Raw genomic sequence first — 23,240 nt, 5'->3', positions numbered from 1 at the left:
AGTCCGCATAACGGCTTCCATGGTCCAGATTCTTCACAGTTGTGTTCATACTCCACTCAAACAGACAAGGGTACTTCCTTGGAAAATGTCTTTGAAAGATCCCACTGGACATAACTGGCTCAGATGGAAAGAAATAGCCAAACAATATAATATCCTGAATGTAAAATTAAAAAAATAAAATTAAAACCACACCGAAAGACACACATAAAACCAATTAAAATGGTGAAAGAGAGCAAACTCTACAACATAGACCAATTATAAGAATGCACTGAAACCAAGATTTTCGTTAAGACCGTGAGGAGCTAAAATCCCTAAGCGGTAGATCCAACGGCTCTCGACTTGGGAAAGAGCTTTGCCCAAATCACCCCCTCGCAATTTTCCAACTTTGAATTTTTATGCCCTTAAATCACAGAGATACGGCACACAAAAAACTTAATAAGTAACATTTCCCACATATTTACTTTACATCAGCACAATTTTGGAACCAAATTTTTTTTTTGTTAGGAAGTTATAAGGGTTCAAAGTTGACCAGCGATTTCTCACAAGGGCTTCACAGAAGTTTATAACGTAAAGCGGTACAATTAACAAATCATATTTTTTTCCACGAAAATCATCTTTTCACCCCCAATTTTTATTTTCCCTAGGGTAACAGGACCCTAAAAGTTATTGTGCAATTTGTCCTGAGTATGCTGATACCCCATATGTGGGTGTAAACGACTATTTGGGTGCATGGCAGAGCTCAGAAGGGAAGCAGCGCCATTTGACTTTTTTGGCTGGAATTGAGATCGGACACCATGTCGCGATTGGAAAACCCCTGATGTACCGAAACAGTGGAAACCCCCCACAAATGACACCATTTTGGAAACTAGACCCCCCAAGGAACTTATCTAGATGTGTGGTGAGAACTTTGAACCCCCAAGGGCTTCACAGAAGTTTATAACGTACAGCCGTACAATTAAAAAATCATATTTTTTCCACAAAAATGATCTTTTCACCCTCAATTCTTATTTTTCCAAGGGTAACAGGACTCTAAAAGTTATTGTGCAATTTGTCCTGAGTACGCTGATACCCCACATGTGGGGGTAAACCACTATTTGGGTGCATGGCAGAGCTCGGAAGGGAAGCAGCGCCATTTGATGTTTTTGGCTGGAATTGAGATCGGATACCATGTCGCGTTTGGAAAGCCCCTGATGTACCAAAACAGTGAAAACCCCCCACAAATGACACCATTTTGGAAACTAGACCCCCCAAGGAACTTATCTAGATGTGTGGTGAGCACTTTGAACCCCCCAGTGCTTCACAGAAGTTTATAACGCCCGGGCGTGAAAATAAAAAAAATCATATTTTTTCCACAAACATGATCTTTTAGTCACCAATTTTTTTATTTTCCCAAGGGTAACAGGAGAAATTGGACCCCAAAAGTTGTTGTCCAATTTGTCCTGAGTACGCTGACACCCCATATGTGGGAGAAAACTACTGTATTATGGGCACATGTCGGGGCTCGGAAGGAAAGTAATGACGTTTTGGAATGCAGACTTTGATGGAATGCTCTGCAGGTGTCATGTTGCCTTTGGAGAGCCCCTAATGTGCCTAAACAGTGGAAACTCCCCACAAATGACACCATTTTGGAAACTAGACCACCTAAGGAACTTATCTAGATGTGTGGTGAGCACTTGGAACCCCCAAGGGCTTCACAGAAGTTTATAATGCCCGGGCATGAAAATAAAAAAATCGTATTTTTTCCACAGGCATGATCAATTAGTGCCCAATTATTTTTATTTTCCCAAGGGTAACAGGAGAAATTGGACCCCAAAAGTTGTTGTCCAATTTGTCCTGAGTATGCTGATACCTCATATGTGGGAGAAAACTACTTTATGGGCACACGTCGGGGCTCGGAAGGGAAGTAGTGACATTTTGGAATGCAGACTTTGATGGAATAGTCTGGGGGTGTCGATTGAAGAGCCCCTGATGTACCTAAACTATTGAAACTCCCCACAAGTGACCCCATTTTTGAAAATAGACTCCCCCACGGAACTTATCTAGATGTGTGGTGAGTACTTTGGACCCCCAAGTGCTTCACAGAAGTTTATAACGCCCGGGCTTGAAAATAAAAAAATCATTTTTCCACAAAAATGATATTTTTGCGCCCAATTTTTTATTTTCCTACGGGTAACAGGAGAAATTGGACCCCAAAAGTTGTTTTGCAATTTGTCCTGAGTAGGCTGATACCCTATATGTGGGGGTAAAACACTGTTTGGGCGCATGGCAGAGCTTTGAAGGGAAGGAGCACCATTTGACGTTTTCAATGCAGAATTGGCTGGAATTGAGATCAGACGCCATGTTGTATTTGAAGAGCACCTGATTTGCCCAAACAGTGGAAACCCCCCAATTATAACTCCAACCCTAACCCCAACACACCCCTAACCCTAATCTCAGCCCTAACGCTAGCCCTAACCCTAGCCCTAGCCCTAGCCCTAACCCTAGCCCTAGCCCTAACTCTAATGGGAAAATGGAAATAAATATATTTTCTTTTAATTTTATTAATTTTCCCTAACTAAGGGGGTGATAATGGGGGGTTTGATTTACTATAGCGGGTTTTTATTTTTGGCAGCTGTCGCACGCTAAAAGATGCTTTTTATTGTAAAAATAGTTTTTGCATCACCACATATTGAGAGCTATAATTTTTCCATATTTTGACGCACAGAGTCATGTGAGGACTTATTTTTTGCGGGACGAGTTGGCGTTTTTATTAATATAATTTTCGGGCATGTGACATCTTTTGATCGCTTTTTATTCCGATTTTTGGGACGCAGAAAGAACAAAAACCAGCATTTCATGAATTTCTTTTGGGGGGTGCGTTTACACCGTTCTGCCTACGGTAAAATTGATAAAGCTCTTTTATTCTTCGGGTCAGTACGGTTACAGCGATACCTCATTTAGGTTGTTTTATTATGTTTTGGAGCTTTTATGCAATGAAAACAATTTTATATAAAAAATAATTATTTTTGCATCGCTTTATTCTGCGAGCTATAACTTTTTTATTTTTTTGCTGATGATGCTGTATGGCAGCTCATTTTTTGCAGGACAAGATGACGTTTTCAGCAGTACCATTGATATTTATATGCGTCTTTTTGATCGCGTGTTATTGCGCTTTTTGTTCGACGGTATGATAATAAATAATTTTTTGCTTCGTTTTTTATTTTTATTTTTTAAGGGGTTCGCTAAAGGGGTTAACTAATGGGACAGTTTATAGGGTGGGACATACCTGTCATGTGACAGATCGCTGATCTGTCACATCACAGATCACTGTGACAGATCAGCGATCAGACACAGGCACTGCACAAGGCTTCCTCCTTGCCTGCACTTTGCAGGCATGAGGAAGCCAGCTCCCTGCAGGCCCCCGAAGGTCCCCGTCGCCATCTTGGATTCGGGGACCTGCAGGGATGGAGCCCCCCGCAGCAGCGCTGCACATTGCGCTGCTGTGGGGGGCTCAGGGAAGCACAGAGGGAGCCCCCTCCCTGTCGATGCTTCCCTTTAACCCCCGGTACACCGTGATCATGTTTGATCGCGGTGTGCAAGGGGCTAACGTGTCGAGGGCGGTCCGTGACCACCCCTGACACATTGTGCCGGGTGCCAGCTGTGATAAACAGCTGACACCCGGCTGCGATCAGCGGCGCTCAGCACGTGGGCGCCGCTGATCGCTGTGACGTACTATTCCGTCCCTGGGAATTAAGTCCCAGGGCACATGGACGGGATAGTACGTCACATGACAGAAAGAGGTTAATACTAAGTGCTTGTCACCTGCGCTCTGAGATGGTTGTTCGTGTGAGTATGGGTTGAATGCTGTGATTGGTTCCAGTTGTTCTAATCCCTCCTCTCTGGGCTCTGATTTAGTGGCCGATGTGTATATGATACGGGTGCGGTGATTGGGTATGGCTGTGATAACTCCTCCCCCTTCGATCTCTGATTGGCTAGCCAGCGGTATAGCTTCTAAGATGCCCGCTCTTAGACACGCCCCCAGGAAGAAGCACTTGCCATGCGACATGCGCGTCTGGGTCTGGAGGATCAGCTTGTCACTAGACATTACATTTTGTGGGGACCACCATCTCGGGTAGGAACAATTGAACTGGGTTTTTCGCTTTTCTGTGGCTATGCAGCTGGATTGAGTGCTGCATGGGCCCTCTTTCAAGGCTAGAGATGTATGACAGGTTTCAGATAGTCGGCTCTGGACATGTGGAGGTTACTAATATACTGTGAATTTTGCATTTGATCTTTTGCTAACTATTTTAGCATTTTGAGTCATGGACTTTATATTTTGAGCTTTATTAGCCTATTTAGCGCAAGATTTTTTGCAAGATTTTTGAATATAAAAACTCTTTTTTAGTAATATGTGCATAAAGCGCGAAGCCCTGATCCTTGTGAATTGTGGTTGTTCCCCTCAATCTGATTCCTTCATGTTGTCTGGTTTGAGGCACTAATGTATAAATTTTTCCTGTATGAATTTTAATGATATTTCTCAACAAAAATGTATGTTTTAGTATTTTTGTGTAAGACAATACTTGATCTTGTCTATAGTTCAGTAACTACAGTTGTGGCCAAAAGTATTGACACCCCTGCCATTCTGTCAGATAATACTTAGTTTCTTCCTGAAAATGATTACAAACACACATTCTTTGGTATTATTATCTTCATTTAATTTGTCTTAAATGAAAAAACACAAAAAGAATTGTCCTAAAGCCAAATTGGATATAATTCCACACCAAACATAAAAAAGAGGGTGGACAAAAGAATTGGCACTGTTCGAAAAATCATGTGATGCTTCTCTAATTTGTGTAATTTGTGTTTGCAATCATTTTCAGGAAGAAACTGAGTATTATCTGACAGAATTGCAGGGGGGTCAATACTTTTGGCCACAACTGTATGTCAGTGACATACACATATATTTATATGTCTTTATATTTCATAGAGAGATACCAGAATAGCCAATAATTCATTTGTCGGCTTCCGTAAAATGATTGCAGAACTCAACAGGTAGGAGACATGGTTTACATACAATAAACCCATGCAGAACAGTTAGATTTATATATGTCAGTGTCTAATACTGTTAATGGTATGTGTGTGTAAAATTTGGGACCTGTATGTATTTACTAAAAGAATGTATTCACAGAAAAAACTGGCATGGGCTCCCGTGCAATTTTCTGCGCCAGAGAGGGAAAGCCAGTGACTGAGGGCAGATATTAATAGCCTAGAAAGGGACCATGGTTCTAAAAAAAAAAATCTGCCCCCAGCCACCCCAGGAAAGGTGCATCTCTAAAAGATGCGCCTTTCTCTATACCAAAGGAATTGAAAAGAAAAGTCTTGAGTGAGGAAAAGAAGGGCTCAAATCTGGCTTTCCTAGCAGAGGGGTACAGTGAGCGTAATGTTGCCTCCATTCTTAAAATATCTGAGAGGGCAGTCCATTACAACAGGGTCAAGCAGCAGACATTGGGGACAACAAAGCTACAGACTGGCAGAGGGTGAAAACGACTCTACACTGACCAGGATGACCGTCAACTTATTTGAATGTCACTCAGCAACTGCAGGATGACATCAAGCATGTCGTGTACTCGAAAATGGGAAAAAAAATAATTCCAAGTGCAGTGAAATTGCAAAAAAAGTGAAATCCCACACTTTTTTTTTGTTTGGCTTTTTTGCTAGGTTCACTAAGTGCTAAAACTGACAAACTGACCTGCCATTATGATTCTCCTGGACATTTCGAGTTCATAGACATCAAACATGTCTAGGTTATTTTTTTATCTAAGTTGTGAAAAAAAATTCAAAAGTTTGCTAAAGAAAAAAAAAATTGCGCCATTTTCCGATGCCTGTAGCGTCTCTATTTTTCTTGATCTGGGGACGGGTAAAGGATTATTTTTTGCGCGCCGAGCTGAAGTTTTTAAGGATACAATTTATGTGAAGATACATTCTTTTGATCGCTTGTTATTGCATTTTAATGCAATGTCGCTGCGACCAAAAAAACGTAATTCTAGCGTTTCGATTTTTTTCCCGCTACGCCATTTAGTGATCGGGTTAATCCTTTTTTTTATTGATAGATTGGGTGATTCTGAATGCGGCGATACCTAATATATGCATGTGTGTTTTTTTATTGTTTTATTTTGAATGGGGCAAAAGGGGGGTGATTTAAACTTGTATTTTTTTTATATTTTCATATTTTTTAAAACATTTTTTTTTAAATTTTGGCATGCTTCAATAGCCTCCATGGGAGAATAGAAGCATCCACAACTCGATCGGCTCTTCTACATATAGGCAATGAGCAGATCGCCTATACTGTATATAGCAGAATTACAGCATTGCTATGAGCGCTGAACACTGGGTGGCACTCATGGCAATGTCTCATCAACAATCATAGAGGTCTCTGGGAGACCTCAGGTTGTTATGGCAACGTGTCGCTGATCCCCGATCACGTGATGGGGGTTGGTGATGCGCTCATTTCCAGCCGAGCGGCCGGAAGCTCTAGTTAAAGCCCGCTGTCAGCGTTTGACAGCGGAATTAACTAGTTAATAGGCGATTCCACTCGCGCCTATTGCAGGCACATGTCAGCTATTGAAAACAGCTGACATGTCGCGGCTTTGAGGAGCTCATCTCAAAGCGGGGGATACTGACTGCTGACGTACTATCCCTTCAGCGGTCAATAAAGAGTTAATGGACTGCCACTGGATCCGATCATTACTGGACATGCAAACTTAGCCTTAGGCTATGTGCACAAGTTGCGGAATTGCCACGGAAATTTCTGCGGGAATTTCGGAATTCCATTCCGCTGGAAATATGCGAGAAAACCGCATTTTAATTCCCGCCTATTTCCCTAGGAAAAACTAGCAATTTGCAAGTGTAATTAACTTGCAGAATGCTAACGGTTTCCAAGCGATCTGTAGCATCGCTTGGAAAACTGATTGACAGGTTGGTCACACTCGTCAAACAGTGTTGGACTAGTGTAACCAACTTTTTACTATTGAAGCTGTTTTTCTCACCTTCCGGCGTCCCGCGAAGCGTTCCCGATCATCGCGATGCTCCCGGTAGGTCCCGTTCCCAGTGATGCATTGCGACAATGACCTTTGATGACGTCGCGGTCTCGCGAGACCACTATGGTATTGCGAGACTGCGACGTCATCAAAGGTCATTGTCACAAGGGGTCAGTTTTGGGCCCGCTTCTTTTTAACATATTTATTAATGACCTTGTAGGGGGCATAGAGAGTAGAATTTCAATATTTGCAGATGACACTAAACTATGCAGGGTAATCAATATAGAGGAGGACAATTTTATATTACAGGAGGATTTATGTAAACTAGAAGCTTGGGCTGATAAATGGCAAATGAGCTTTAATGGGGATAAATGCAAAGTCATGCACTTGGGTAGAACGAACAAGATGTATAATTATGTGCTTAATTGTAAAATTGTGGAGTCGGGAAGGAATTTTTTTCCCCAATGTGAAGCTTACTGTTTGCCACATGGGTTTTTTTTGCCTTCCTCTGGATCAACATGTTAGGGCAAGTTAGGATAGGATATGGGTTGAACTAGATGGACTTAAAGTCTCCCTTCAACGTTAATAACTATGTTACTATGCTACAATGCATCACTGGGAACGGGACCTGCCGGGAGCATCGCTGAGGCCTGGTGACGCTGCGAGGGACGCCAGAAGGAGAGAATATGAAGATTTTTTTATTTTAATTCTATTTTTTACAGGGTACCCAAAGCCTGGAGAAGAATCTCCTCTCCCCCAGACCGTGGGTACCATCCGCAAATGTTCTGTTTACTTTTCGCATGGTGGGCACAGCCACATGCGGAAAGTAAGCAGAACAATGAATTCCTATGTGTGCAGATTTTCCCGCGATTCCGCACAAAGAATGAGCATGCTGCATTTTTTTCTGCGATGCAATTCTGCCGCAGAAAATTCCGCAGCATTAGCACAGCATGTGCGGAATGCCATAGAATTGCATGGGATGCTTTTTTTTGCTTTTTCGCGGCAAAATCGTGCTTTTAAAAATTGCAAAAAAGCTACATGTGAACACAGCCTTACTCTGCTTGGTAAAGTGTAGCCACTTCTACTGCTGAGAAGGTCGCCAGCTGACACCATTTAAGCAGAGTTGCCGATAGGCCCAAGCTTTATTTATGTCCTTGTTGGAAATGTAGTCCCGATTACTGTCAATCAGACGAGCAAATCCACCTGTAGAAATTTCAACCAGGACACAACCATTTAATCCCTCTGCTGGTCCAGTGGTCACTACTGAACCAGCAAAGGTGGCTTAACATCCATCACTCACAAGACCACTGCAGCCAATCACTGGCCTCAGCAGTAATGTTTGCATGTATGAACACCGAGCGACTGGTTTCGGTGGTCATATGAATGATGAAGTAATCTTTGTTCAATAACCTCTGCACACATGTATATCACTGTTAAAGCAACACAACCATGCTCACCACAAGTCCCAACAATGTCTCTATGGTTCTGTTTAGAATTTAATTTTATAATAGCATGATTACCATGTATAGGAATAAGAAAGCCCATCTAAGCAAACTCATTCTGACATTGGGTTATGCATGGACCTCCAATCAATCCCTTCTAATCAGTGTCAACAACTGCAGCTTCCTTGGTTTGATAGATAGGAATAAGATTGCTCTGCTGGTTGTTAGTTTTCTAGTGGAAAGTCCAAATAACAAATGACACACTCTGGACGTGCTGTCTAAGTAAAGCTCTCAAAAATCCAGGATGTAGAAGTGTGAGTTCGCAGACTGGCCTTCTTCAATCTCAAAAGTTCCCAGGAACTTTTTATGACAGATTATTGTTCTCCTAATGTGAAACCTTTTTTTAAAGTATCCTGCATCCTTCAATCAAAATTTCAGAACTCCAATGCTATCATTGCTGATTTTTCAAGAAATTCTTTACTTTTGAGTAGGACCTAAATAGGGTGCAAAAAATGACTAGTAGATTGGAATACGAGCACATAAGTAAATCTCCAGACATCTCCGCACATTAGATTTTAGTCATTTGTTTGACATATAGAAGATGTGATGTGTAGCAATGTATTTCATAACTCAGTAGACACCTGCCAGAGCATAGGCCCTTTATTCCAGTTCTTTGTATTCCTTGAAATCTCGCTTCTATCTTGGCATAGTTTTGTTAGTTTGTTCTGTATTATGTCAATCTCAGTATCAATTCAGCTTGTGTAATAGCAAAAAAATGTTTACAGTGTGAACGTAAAAAAAAACAATTTTTACAACCATTTTTTCATGGAGCCTACCTGGTCGGTGAAGATACAACTCTATAAAATTTCAAGTCCAACCAATATTCCTCTAGCCAAAACGTATCTGGCTGAACACTGAGAAAAATATTGAATAAATCACTCACTGTGCAATGAATTATGAAATCTGTCCTTTATATGTGATCGGCGCCATTTCAAATACTGCTTACCGCCAGAAAATATATCCAAGAAAAATAAAGTTGATTGGCAAATCCCCCAAAACTAGATAAAATCTTCACATTTTTTTCTTTATTTGTTAAACAATTAAAAGCCACATGTTAGTGATAGAAAAAACACTCATGTGTTTCTGGTTCTGTGAGTGCCCTTAGTCATAGTCATTCTCTAAGACTACACAAAGCACACAAAGCCAGAAATGCGTAAAGTGTTTTTTCGTGAATTTTAATTGTTTGACATTCATAGAATAAAATTTGAAGATTTTATTTATTTTTTTTGAATGTGATGATTAACCTTATTTTTCTCGAACATCTGGCTGAATAAGAGAGGTGTACCTAAGTATCACACGACAAACCAAAAGAACAAGGGTGCTACAAATAATCTCACAAACATATTAACTTTATTAATCGTTTCACACCAGAGCTTGTTTTTGCCTTTGCGACCGAGCCAATTTTTACAATTCTGACCACTGTCACTTTATGATGTAATAACTCTGGAACGCTTCAATTTATACCAGTGATTCTGAGAATGTTTATTCATGATTTATTGTACTTCATGATAGTGGTGAAATTTGTTTGCTATAACCTGTGTTTATTTCTGAAAATATTAGAAATTTGGCAAAAGTTTTTGAAAATTTCACAATTTTCAAACTTTGACTCTTTATGCCCTTAAGTCATAGAGGTATGTCACACAAAATAGTTAAGAAATAACATTTCCCACATGTCTACTTTATATCAGCACAATTTTTGAAACATAATTTTTTTGTTACGAATTTAGAAGTGTTAAAATTTTATCAGCAATTGCTCATTTTTCCATAAAACTAACAAAACCATTTTTTTTACGGACCACATCATATTTGACGTGACTTTGAAGGGCCTATATGACAGAAAATACCCAAAAGGGACACCATTCAAAAAACTGCATCCCTCAAGGTACTCAAAACCACATTCAAGAAGTTTATTAATCCTTCAGGTGCCTCACAGGCATCAATGGAATGTGTAAGGAAAAAATGTACTATTAACATTTTCCCACAAAAATGTTACTTTAGCGCCAAATGTTTCATTTTCACAAGAGTACCAGGAGAAAATGCACCATAAAATTTGTTGTGTGATTTCTCCTGAGTATGCCAATATCCCATACTTGGTGGAAAACTACTGATAGAGCGCATGGCAGGGCTCAGAAGGGAAGGAGAACCATTTGAGTTTTGGAATGCGAAATTGGCTGGAATTGATGTGCCTAAACAGTGGAAACCCCCCACAAATTACACCATTTTGGAAACTAGACCCCTCAAGGAATTTATCTAGATGTGTGGTGAGCACCTTGAACCCTGAGGGACATCATACAATTTTATAATGTTGAGCTGTAAAATTTAAAAAACTATTTTTCCCACAAAATGTTATTTTAGCTGCAATTTATTTTCACAAGAGTAACAAGAAAAATTGACCCCTAAGTTTGTTGTGCAATTTCTCCTGAGTACGCCGATACCATATATGTGGAAGAAAACTACTGTTTGGGCAAACGGGCAGGGCTCAGAATGGAAGAAGCGCCATTTGACTTTCGGAATAAAAAATTGGCTTGAATCAATAAGGTTCCTAAACAGTGGAAATCCCCCACAAATTACCCATTTTAGAAAACTGTTCCCCTCAAGAAATTTATTTAGCTGTGTGGTCACCATCTTGAACCCCCAGGTGCTTCACAGAAATGTGTAACATTAAGCCGTGAAAATAAAAAATCTAATTTTTCCCACAAAAATGTTGTTTTAGCCCCTTTTTAATTTTCACAAGGGTAACAGGAGAAAATGGATGCCAAAATTTTCTGTGCAATTTTTCTAAAGTACACAGGTACACCATATTTGTTAGAAAACGACTGCTTGGGCGCATGGTAAGGCTGGAAAGGGAATGAGTGCTTTTTTGGCTGGAATACGTTGTGGATATCATGTCACATTTGACATGACATGCCAAAACAGCAGAAACCCCCACAGGTGATCCCATTTTGTAAACTACACCTCTCAAGGAATTCATCTAGGAAAGTAGTGAATATTTTTAACCCTCAAGCAATTCACAAACTTGCATAACATTGGGCTGAGTAAATGAAATATTGCTATTTTTTCCACTAAAATGTTGCTGTCATGCTGTGACTTGGCCCTGTGTGACACGACCCAGAGATCGGTCGGTTACTAAATCAACCAATAATAATAATCTATATTTATATAGCGCCAACATATTCCGCAGCGCTTTACAGTTTAACAGTTCCAAACATAAGTCATAAGTAACAACGTTAACAATACAATAATTTAAGCAAAATAAGACGACCCTGCTCGTGAGAGCTTACAATCTACAATGAGGTGGGGGAGATACAAAGTACAGGTGTGTATTTACAATGATGTATTTACAATGATGGTCCAGCCATCTTGAGGGAGTGAGGGATGGATGGAGATAGTGAATGGGCTACACATGCACACTTACACATAGAATGGCTGTGATTAGTGAACGTGATATGCTGCTCTGTCCAAACAAGACAGACAAGGGGACACCGGGGACACAATTACAACGGTTGGCCATGCAATAGGGAATGGGGAAAGGGACACGTCCTGCACTCTCCTGAGGCTGTGTCCCTGAACTAGCCTGACGTCCCTATACGGCTTATTTCATATAACACCAGCGGCCACCGGGGGCAAAAACTGATATTAACCCCCGATGGCCTGAAATGAAAAAAGTTTATATCCAGAATCTGTGACGTATACTGTGATGACAGATAGGTTACATCCGAGAGTGGACCCTCTGGATCGCGGCACTGGAGCTTCCGGGGGTGAGCACGCCAGGTGGTGCCGACCCCTATACAGGGGCCGTTAGAGGTAGGCCCTCGGAAGACAGATGCCACGACTGCTAGAACCAAGGGGGCGGCTCAAAGGACTGAGTGAGGGGTGCAGGCCTGAGAATGGAATGCAGAAGGGAGTAGGAAGTACAGAGTGGAGAGCAGGACGGAAACATGGAGTATAGGACCAGGCACAGAGAGGGGAATACGGGACAGAGACATGGAGTACAGGACTGGGCACTGGGGTGCAGGACGGAGACACGGAGTACAGGACTGGGCACTGGAGTACAGGACGGAGACACGGAGTACAGGACTGGGTACAGGACAGAGACACGGAGTACAGGACAGGGCACTGGGGTGCAGGACGGAGACACGGAGTACAGGACTGGGCACTGGAGTACAGGATGGAGACACGGAGTACAGGACTGGGCACTGGAGTACAGGACTGAGGAGAGAGAGTGAGAAGGGGAAACCCCTAAACACTTGGCCAGGATACCGTAAGGAAAGGCACACGATAATCAGGCGTCTCCACCATGTTGGAGACAGCTGATATACCCCGTGCTGCCGGCTGATTGGGCGCTCAGGCTTCTGGGTGGGCGCTGCAGGGTTAAGAGACCTGCAGAGCGCGCGCCCGCGGCCTAAGGCGCCCGCACGAAGCAGGCACGTGCCGGACAGAGAGGAACGAGGAGGAGGCGGGCCCAGTGCGGCTTGGCGAGTGCCGGTGAGTATAGGCGGCGACGGTCCCCGCCGCTGCTGGGACGGCGGCGGCTACCACCACCGACGTGACAGAATCCAGAATCTGACAGACCCAAAAATGGATCGTGACAGTACCTTTCCTTCAATTAGGGGCCTCTGGACCCTCAACACTGCACCTCACCAGAAAACCACGGTGAGGACGCCCAGCTCCACCAGAGTTCACCTCAGCCACCACCTGACTCTCAGCTTTATGGCAAATGCGGACTGATGGAAGTAACAATAACGTATGCTCCGGAGGTTCCACAAATCTCCAGAGTGCCGACCTGGGGAATGAGTTGTATATTGGCATTACTGGGGTTAACTCCAGCTGGTAAGTCCCCGGGCCGAGGATGGCCGACACCTGATACGGTCCGATCACCCGAGAACTCCAGACCCCAGCAGCACACTTCCACTGGATATTTCTGGTGGACACCCATACATACTCATTCTCACACAGGTCCGGACCTGAACGTTTATTGTCACACACACGTTTGCCACAAGACGGTGAACTCTTCAAGGAACTGAAAACAGAGGCGTCCCCCTGTGTCACCACACTCGCACCCCCATAATTCTGAGAGGGAACCACCACCCTCCTCTGACCCCTCCTCCTACGAGGACTCCGACACTCAGGGTTAGCTTGTGGTGAGGGTTGAGACTTGCTCCTACTCCCTGGCAAAACCTCTGCTGTCCCCACTGGAGAAGAAGGGGATAGTTGTAGAATGACAGAGGAGACAGTAGCCCCCGGGCAGCAGCCCTCACACGACTGACCCAAGCTGACTACTTCCCTAGACTGCCAATCTATTACCGGGTTGTGTTTTTTCAACCAAGGGAGGTCTAAAACGATAGGTGATGGCATTCATTCCCCCCAAGACGTAGCATGACAGGGACTCTTCATGATGAGTCAATATATACAGATGTATATTATCCACAAATTGCGTCAACCTCCCCTGGCTAAATGGGACAGAGTCAATGGCCTGGACACTTAGGGGATTAGCTAGCATCCTACACCTCAGGCCATGGGTCTGGACAAAGTGGGCGTCCACCAAATTGACTCCTGCTCCACTGTCCAGAATCACCGGTATGCACTCAGTTACCCCGCCAACCACCACCTCTGCTGACAAGGTACACTGAGGGTTAGGGTCAGGGTTAGATTTCCATGTATTAGGGTTAGGATTAGGGTTAGCAGGAAAAAAAATACTAGTGTTAGATTAGAGTTAGTTTTTCGTTAGGCAGGCACTTAAACAAACGGCCCACAAAACATTCAGCGCTGAGCAAGCGTACAGCCTGCTTTGTTTTGGCAAGCCCCAGCGGTGAAACAGCATCTGCCTCTGAATTAGAGCAGTTCTAAGGTAGTGACGACAACTCTTCCTCCACGGGATCCCACAGCCCAATGGTAGCGGAGTTGATTTATTATTACATCGTCTACATATAGGAGAACATACATCCACTCCTTCACTACATTTTTTGTATACAAACATGGATCAGCTGGAGATCTTTTAAATCCTTCATTCATCAAAACTTTATTCATTTTCAAGTTCCAAGCTCTTGCTGACTGCTTAAGTCCATAGAGAGATTTTTGCATTTTTGCATTTTACAAACAAGGTGCTCTTCACCCTTTTTAATATATCCCTCGGGTTGGCTCATGAACAACTCTTCTTCAATGTCACCATGTAGGAAGGTTGTTCATCTGATGAACTGCAGCTATGGACATTAAAGTTCTGAATGTGGTTTGGTTTGCAACTGGAGAAATTGTACAGTAGCATCATAATCTTCACCATACTTTTGTGAGTTTTCTGGAGTTACTGAAGGGACTCCATCTTGTCATTAGAGGCATTTATCCACTTCTGTTTCTCATGAACAGGCAGTTTTTGCATCTCTTGCCATGACTGTGGCTCTGGTTCAGGAAGTGTTCTGACCATATAAGAAAGGCATCTAGCTGGAATTGAGATTTTTGTCCTTGCTTCTTAGGTTGAATAACTGGGGTAACTTCTTGGAACTTGAGTGATACAGAGTTTTCATTAATCACTACATCTCTGCTGATTGTTACTGTGTTGGTCTCTGGGTGCAGGATTCTGTATCCCTTTTGAGTTTTGCTATAGCACACCAGGACTCCTTGCTATGCGTGTGATTCCCACTTGGAACCTTTTTCTTTGGGAACATACACAAACGTTTTGCTTCCAAATATCCTGAGGTGCTTCAGTTTAGGCTGGATTCATATTGCGTTAGGGGGGTGCATATAACGCATCCGTTACATAGTGGCATTAACGCTATATAACGGATGAGTTAACACACCCATACACTGCTATAGACAAGCGCATCACTAGCGCATGTCATAATCGGCATGCATTAGCGATGTGCCGTCATTCTGTGACGGACCCTCAGACGCGGTCTGCAGGATCCGAGGGTCCATCACTGCTAGCCCAGATGCGATCGCATAACGTGATCGCGTTAGGGAGTAGCGTTAACGCAGTCCGCCAACGCTATGCGTTGAACGAACTGCATAAATGCTATGTGAACCTGGCCTTAGACTTCTCGCAGTTTCATAGCTAATATTTATTTGTGGCTTTACCTGGCACTCTGTTTTGAAGATAGCTAGCTGTCACGATGGCTTCTCCCCAATACATTGTAGGTAGATTCGCATCAAACAACATACTTCTTCCACTTTTACAGAGAATAAGGTTCTTTCTCTCTGCAATGCCATTTTCTTCTGGGTTGTATGGAATGGTAGTCTGGAACACGATTCCATCCTTTTTCAAAATGGTTTGCACCTTACCACGTGTATGTTTGGTTCCATTATCTGCACTCAGGGCTTTTGGCATTCTTCCAAATTTGTTAAACACTACAGCAAGATATTCTTCAAGTTTCTGTGGAACTTCATCCTTACTGTGAAGCAGGTAGAGGACTGTATATCTGGAGTAGTCATCAAGAAATGTGGTTCCCCAACTCCAGTCCTCAAGGCCCACCAACAGATCATGTTTTCAGGATTTCCTTAGTATTGCTCAGGTGATAATTGCTTCACCTGTGCAATACAAAGAAAATCCTGAAAACATGATCTGTTGGTGGGCCTTGAGGACTGGAGTTGGGGAAGCCTGATGTAGACCTTGTCTAGCTCTGTACACTCTTTCTTTGCATTTTAGCTGATAAAGTTCATCTTGGATTTTTATTTCTGCAATAGAGTGACCCTTCTTTGAGATGATGCAGGTATTATCTTTAAAAGTAACTACATTCCCCTTTTGCATGAGCTTCTTTACTGACAGACGATGGCTTTCAAGGCTGGGAACATAGAGAACATACTTTTCTGGGATCTTTCTGCTTAGTGCTGAGAAAAATGGACAGTGGAGGTAGCCGTCTCCTACGCCTTCTGAAGTCATATAGTGACTATTAGCTAAGATTACCTTTCTGACTTGCTTTCATTAAGGTCAGTTAAGAAATCCTTTTTATTTCTCATATGACTGCTTGCACTAGAATCTATACACCATATATGCTTTGCATATAGGCCTGTACTGGCATTAAATGCCAGATTCAACACATGCAGAATATCCATTTACAGCTGTTTTAACCCTTTGATGACTGTTCTGCTTTTTTAGCTGACTCATTTTGCTTTCCAAATTCTGCAGTCTGCTTTAAGGTGGCCAGGCTTTTTACAGACAAAACATTCACAAGTTCCTTTTAGATTGCTCTTTCATTTACGGAAATACTGTGCCTTTAATGCTGTTTCTGCTCTGGATTCATTACTACTGCTTACATGCTACATTTTACTCTTGAATTCATTCACTAGTTTGCCTTTAAAATACTCTAGTGTCAGCTCATCATCTGGCCGTGCATCTAGTGCAGTCACAATTGTGCCATAACTCTCTGGAAGACCACTTAATAGATGTGCTGCAACATGAAAATCTTTAATTTCTTCTCCAATACCCCTGAGACGCTCCACAATCTCTTGGGTGTTTCTTATATAGTCCTGCATATTCTGTCCATCACTTAGCTTAGACTGATACAGCTTTCACATGAGATAAAGCTGACTGCTGAGATTTGATCTTTCATGCACTTTCTGAAACTCATCCCACATCTCCTTTGCAGATGCACACTTGCATATATGCATAACCTGATTATCATCTACAGGGTGGGCCATTTAGATGGATACACCTAAATAAAATGAGAATGGTTGATGATATCATCTTCCTGTTTGTGGCACATTAGTATATGGGAGGGAGGAAACTTTTCAAGATGGGTGGTAACCATGGTGGCCATTTTGGATCCAACTTTATTTTTTCCAATGTGACACATCAAACTTATTGAGAATTTCGCAAGAAAATCAATGATGTGTTTGGTTTTAATGTAACTTTATTTTTTCATGAGTTATTTACAAGTTGACATCACCAACCATTCCCATTTTATTTAGGTGTATCCATATAAATGGCCCACCTTGTACACCGAGGGAAATCGTGCTTTGTGATCCTTCTCTAGTCAATCATCTTGTAATGGATGAGGCACTTGTTCCTGAGTATATTTCCACGTACCTTCTCTTAGGAGCAGCATCTTCACCTTGAATTTCCATGACTGGTAGTTGTGGTTAGTGAAGCTTGGCACTGAGAACTTGACAGGATTGCCGCTAGTGGACAGCTTCTGTGTTGCTCTGTGCTGCTTTTGCTCTGGTCTTCTGTTGCTTTGGTTCTGTGTCACTCTGGGCCCATAACCTGTTGGCAGCGGATTATTCAGGATACTCTCCAAGCGTGTGACAACAGAGCTTCTTTATTCAGAAACAAACAGGAACAATATATGATAAGGTTAATAGATCAGGAATAAATCATTTGTGTGTCTCTATCTGTGCAGCATCTACGGCAGGCTGATTCTCTCATATACAGACACAGGAAAACAAACAGAAAATACAATCACATGCTCTTCCTGTGTGAGCCTCTGGGAGTTTTTTTTTATTCTAACTTTATAAACGGCATAAAAATGTAGCAGCTAAACACTCATAGACAGGAATAGAGTTGTTGCGCCAAACATATTCCAACACAAATAAATTGAAGTTCTGCAGGCTCAGGGTACATCAGTGTCAGCGCAAAATATCTGTTGACATTTGAATGAAATTAAACGCTATGGCAAGAGAATTAGGAGGACCCCAGAACTTACACAGAGCCATGAAAAGCTACACTCCAGATTGCAAAAATGTTCTTGAGTAAGCCAAAATCCTTCTGGGAAAGCAACTTGTGGACAGATGAGACCAAGATAGCTTTCTGGTAAAGCACATCATTCTACTGTTTACCATTAATGGAATGAGGCCTACAAAGAAAAGAACACAGTACCTACAGTCAAATATGGTTCAAAGATGTTTTGTTGCCTCTAGCAGTGGATGCCTTGTCTGTGTGTAAGGCATCATGAAATCTCAAGATTACCAAAGGATTTTGGGTTGCAATTTAGTGCCCACTGTCAGAAAGTTGTTTGCATCCTAGGTCATGGGTCTTCCAGCAGGAAAATGACCCCAAATATACTTCAAGAAGCACCCCGAAATGGATGGAAACAAAGCCTGGAGAGTTCTGAAGTGGCCAGCAATGACCCCTGGACAAAGCATTCATATGCGAAACGTATGTCGGGTGTGGTGTACACTCGGACCTGTGGCTACTACTCTCTGGGTATGAACTTTTGATTCTTATATGTCACCTTCATGTTTTGCAATAGGCACTTATACTGGCATATATTACATATACTTATTATGTATACCATTTACTTTTCAGCTACTAAGATGTCCTCAAATGTTATTGAAATTACCTTGCACTGTTTCTGTGCTTTATACAGTGGGTATGGAAAGCATTCAGACCCCTTTACATTTTTCACTCTGTTTCATTGCTGCCATTTGGTAAATTCAAAAAAGTTCATTTTTTTCTCATTAATGTACACTCTGCACCCCATCTTGACTGAAAAAAACAGAATTGTAGAAATTTTTGCAAATTTATTAAAAAAGAAAAACTGAAATATCACATGGTCATAAATATTAAGACCCTTTGCTCAGTATTACGTAGAAGCACTCTTTTGAGCTAGTACAGCCATGAGTCTGTCACGGGGCAGTAGTGGGAAAACAGGGGATGAGGAACCTGGGCCCCTGAACTGCCCCTTAGGCTAAAGGGGGTGCCTTGACTTTCCTTAACATGGGGGTTCACTTGATGGTAGTGGGACCCAAGTCTCTGACCTGTCCCTATCTCCTATTTAGCCCTGAGCTAAACCCTCAACCCCTTCCCCAGAAGGTGAGACAGGGAAAAAAGTGTGCTGCACCAATAACACAAAAGGAAAGATAAAACAGACACCTCGGGGTTAAGACAACTAAACAACAAAACTTAGCTTTCTCTGCTGTAATGCACCGAACAGCAGAGTTAGGCACCAGATGAAGGTTATAGCTGAACTTCACCACACACAGCCAGCTCCTGACTCCAGCTTGGTTGGTCTCCAAAGAGAAAGAGTATCACCAACAGTGAGCTGCAGCACCTGGTGACCTTTTATAGGAAGGAGGGAGTGGTCACCACCTGCTGACTAACTAAACATGTAGTAACACCAGCGGCCACTGGGGGGAAAAACCCATCAGCAGACTCACTAAACTTGTAGTAACACCAGCGGCAAAAACTAATATTAACCCACGATGGCCTGAAAGGAACAAAGTTTATATAAGAGAATCCAGACTCTGAGCCAGATCCAAAAATGGATCGTGACAGTACCCCTCCCTAAATGAGGTGCCTCTGGACCCTCAACACTGCACCTCACCAGAAAACCACCTATGGTGAGGACGCCTAGATGCACCAGAGTTCACCTCAGCAACCACCTGACTCTCAGGTTCATGGCAAATGTGGACTGATGGAGGTGGCAACATATGCTCCGGAGGTGCCACAAATCTCCAGAGCGCTGGCCTGGGGAATAAGTTGTTTACGTGCAAAACAGGGGGTAACTCCAGCTAGTAATTCCCTGGGCCGAGAAAGACCGACACCCGATGCGGCCCAATCACCCGAGAACTCCAGACCCCAGCAGCACACTTCCACCTGATGTATTTGGTAGACAGCCATATGTACTCATTCACACACAGGTCCAGACCTGAACATTTATTGCCACACACATGTTTGCCACAAGATGGTGAACTCCTCACAGAACCGACAACAGAGGCGTCCCCCTGTGTCGTCACACTCACACCCCCACAAAGCTCAGAAGGAAACACCACCCTCCTCTGACCCCTCCTCCTAAGAGGACTCCAACACCCAGGGTTAGCATGTGGTGAGGGTAGAGACTTGCCCCTACTCCCTGGCAGCACCTCTGCTGCCCCCACTGTAGTAGAAGAGGACGGTTGTAGGAAGACGGAAGAGACAGTAGCCCCCGGGCAGCAGCCTTCACACGACTGACCCAAGCTGACTACTTCCCTGAACCACCAATCTATCACCGGGTTGTGTTTTTCCAACCAAGGGAGGCCTAAAACGATGGGTGTTGGCATTCCCTCCAGGATATTGCATGACAGGGACTCTTCATGATGAGTCCCTATACGCAGATGTAAATTATCCACGACTTGGGTCAACCTCCCCTAGCTAAGTGGGACAGAGTCAATGGCCTGGACACTTAGGGGTTTAGCTAGCATCCTACACCTCAGGCCATGGGTCTGGACAAAGTGAGCATCCACCAGATTGACTCCTGCTCCACTGTCCACAATCACCAGTAAACCCTCAGTTTCCCTGCCAAGCACCACTTCCGCAGACAGGGTACGCTGAGGGGAAGAGATGGAGGAAATATACACTCCCTGGTCGCCTCCCTCCACATGACCAGGGGGACGTGGCTTCTTAGGTGGTACAGATGTTTTGGCGCCAGCTGGGCAGACCCCGATAAAATGACCAGTCTGCCAACAGTAAAAACATGCCCCCAGACCACGACGAACCGCAGGCGACACCGTTTGGGAACTAGCTCCTCCCACCTGCATGGGTTCATCCATCACCACTGGTGTGTCCTCCTCCCTAGCAAGGACTACAGGGGGCAAATTTGGTGTATGCCTCTCCCTGAGGCGTCTATCCACACGGATGGCAAGGGACCTGGTGGCCTCCAACGTCCTGGGGGCGGCGTACTGCACCAGAGTATCCTGCAACTTTGGGGACAGACCCTGCACAAAATGACTCCTAAGGGCAGGGTCATTCCACTGTGTGTCAGTGGCCCACCTCCTAAACTCTGAGCAGTTCTCCTCAGCAGGCCGGCCCCCTTGCTTGATCTTACAGAGTCAGGTTTCTGCCAGGGAGACGCCATCAGGATCTCCATACACCAGCGCCAATGCCGCAAAAAACTTGTCCACTGATCGTAGAGATGGTGAATCGATCGGCAGGGAGAAGGCCCAGGATTGGGGATCACCCTTAAGAAGGGACATAATGATTCCCACCCATTGTTCCTCACTCCCTGATGAATGAGGATGGAGCCTGAAGTGTTGTGAACACTTTTAACCTGGCTTCTGAGTTTGGGCTCCCTCTGATGGTTGCCGCTGGTAATGGAGCTGGTCTAACTGACAGAAGTCAATCACCTGAGCAGGATGATTGGAGGTCAGGTGTTAAACAGACTGGGGAGATTTAAGTGAACAACCTTCCCTCAGGTGATTTGGTTTGCTTCCTGAGCATATTTTGAAGTCTGCTTGTCTCCTGCTCCATCCTGCATCTTTAAGGCTACTTTCACACTTGTGTTTTTTTGCTGCGCGTTTTTTGCGCACACAAACGCATGAAAAAAACGCATCTTGTGTTTGTGTGCGTTTTTTTGCGGGTTTTGATGCATTTTTAAAAAAAAAAAACCGCATGCATTTTTTGTGCATACGTGCGCATTACAATGTGCACGTATGCGCACCCATAGACTTTAATGGGTGTTTTGCTGTAAAAAAAAAAAACGCATTGCGTGCGCATGCGTTTTTGGGGGGCAAGTCGGACACACAAAAAATGCAACAGGATGCATTTTGTGCGCCCGAGCGCACACTGCAAAAAAACGCATGCGCATACAAACGCGTACGTGCGCATATGTAAGCGCACATATGCGCACCCATGTTAAAGTATAGGGGAAAAAACGCATGCGTTTTTTTGCGCTAAAAAGCAGCGCAAAAAAACGCAAGTGTGAAACCAGCCTCAGATAAGTTATTTGTCTTCTTGAATCTTTTTTTGCATTTGATCCATTTTTGCTTGTCTCTGATTTTTGCTTAGCTGGTGTTAGTTCAGCCTGTTTCCCTGTTGGGACCTGTGCTGGACCCTGTTCCATATGCCACAGCGTATATTAGTATTTTTAGTAACCAGTTCACACCAGAGTTCTGATTTAGTGGGGGAGAGATCATGTGGCCTCAGTATTTTTGCATATCAGACGTGTTGGATTTTTCTTAGGGTTTTTTGCGTGATTGCAGACAGTATCCTTTCGTGTCCTATTCTACCTAGACAGTTTAGGCCTCATCATTTGCTTACTCTATTCTCTTCCTGTATTTATTTTGTGCTTCATCTTGTCTCACCGGCAATATATGTTCGGGGGCTATCTATTCCTTTGGGGTTCTACTCCGGGGCAGTTTAGCTTTCCCATTTCTCTCTTTAGGCTTAGTTAATTCTGTGGCTGTGCCGAGGCGTCTAGGGCATCGTAGGTACGTCCCATGGCTAATTCTAGTTGTGTTGTCAGTTTAGGGGTCTGCATTCCGCTAGCTACCAACCTCTCTGGTTATCTGGTTGCCTAGTCTATTCTCCGTTATCCTTCTCGGTTACCTAATCATAACACTGAAGTATAACTTGCAGGCCTCCTGAAAAAGCAAAAATTTATCTCTCCCTCCAGAAAACCTGTCAGGGAGAGATATCTTGGATTCTGGATGAGCCTGCACCTGAACCAAGGCCTCAAACCCCACCAACTGCTGCACCACCTCACCACGCAGCACCCTAAGCTCATCAGTGAGGGTCTAAAGCAGTTGGGCAAAGGCCTGCATTTGGGCCATGGCTCACCAGACAAAATGGGACGGTTGGTAATAATGTCACGGGGCAGTAGTGGGAAAACAGGGGATGAGGAACCTGGGCCCCTGAACTTCCCCTCATGCTAAAGGGGGTGCCCTGACTTTCCTTAACTTAGGGGTACACTTGATGGTAGTGAGGCCCAAGTCTCCGACCTGTCCCTATTTCCTGTTTAGCCCTGAGCTAAACCCCCAATCCCCTCCCCAGGAGGTGAGACAGAGAAAAATGTGTACTGCACCAATAACACAAAAGGAA

The sequence above is a fragment of the Dendrobates tinctorius genome, unplaced genomic scaffold (assembly GCF_039654945.1).
Source record: "Dendrobates tinctorius isolate UK_male_01 unplaced genomic scaffold, ASM3965494v1 ptg000032l, whole genome shotgun sequence".
Classification (NCBI taxonomy): domain Eukaryota; kingdom Metazoa; phylum Chordata; class Amphibia; order Anura; family Dendrobatidae; genus Dendrobates; species Dendrobates tinctorius.
This window is presented reverse-complemented; position numbering follows the sequence as displayed.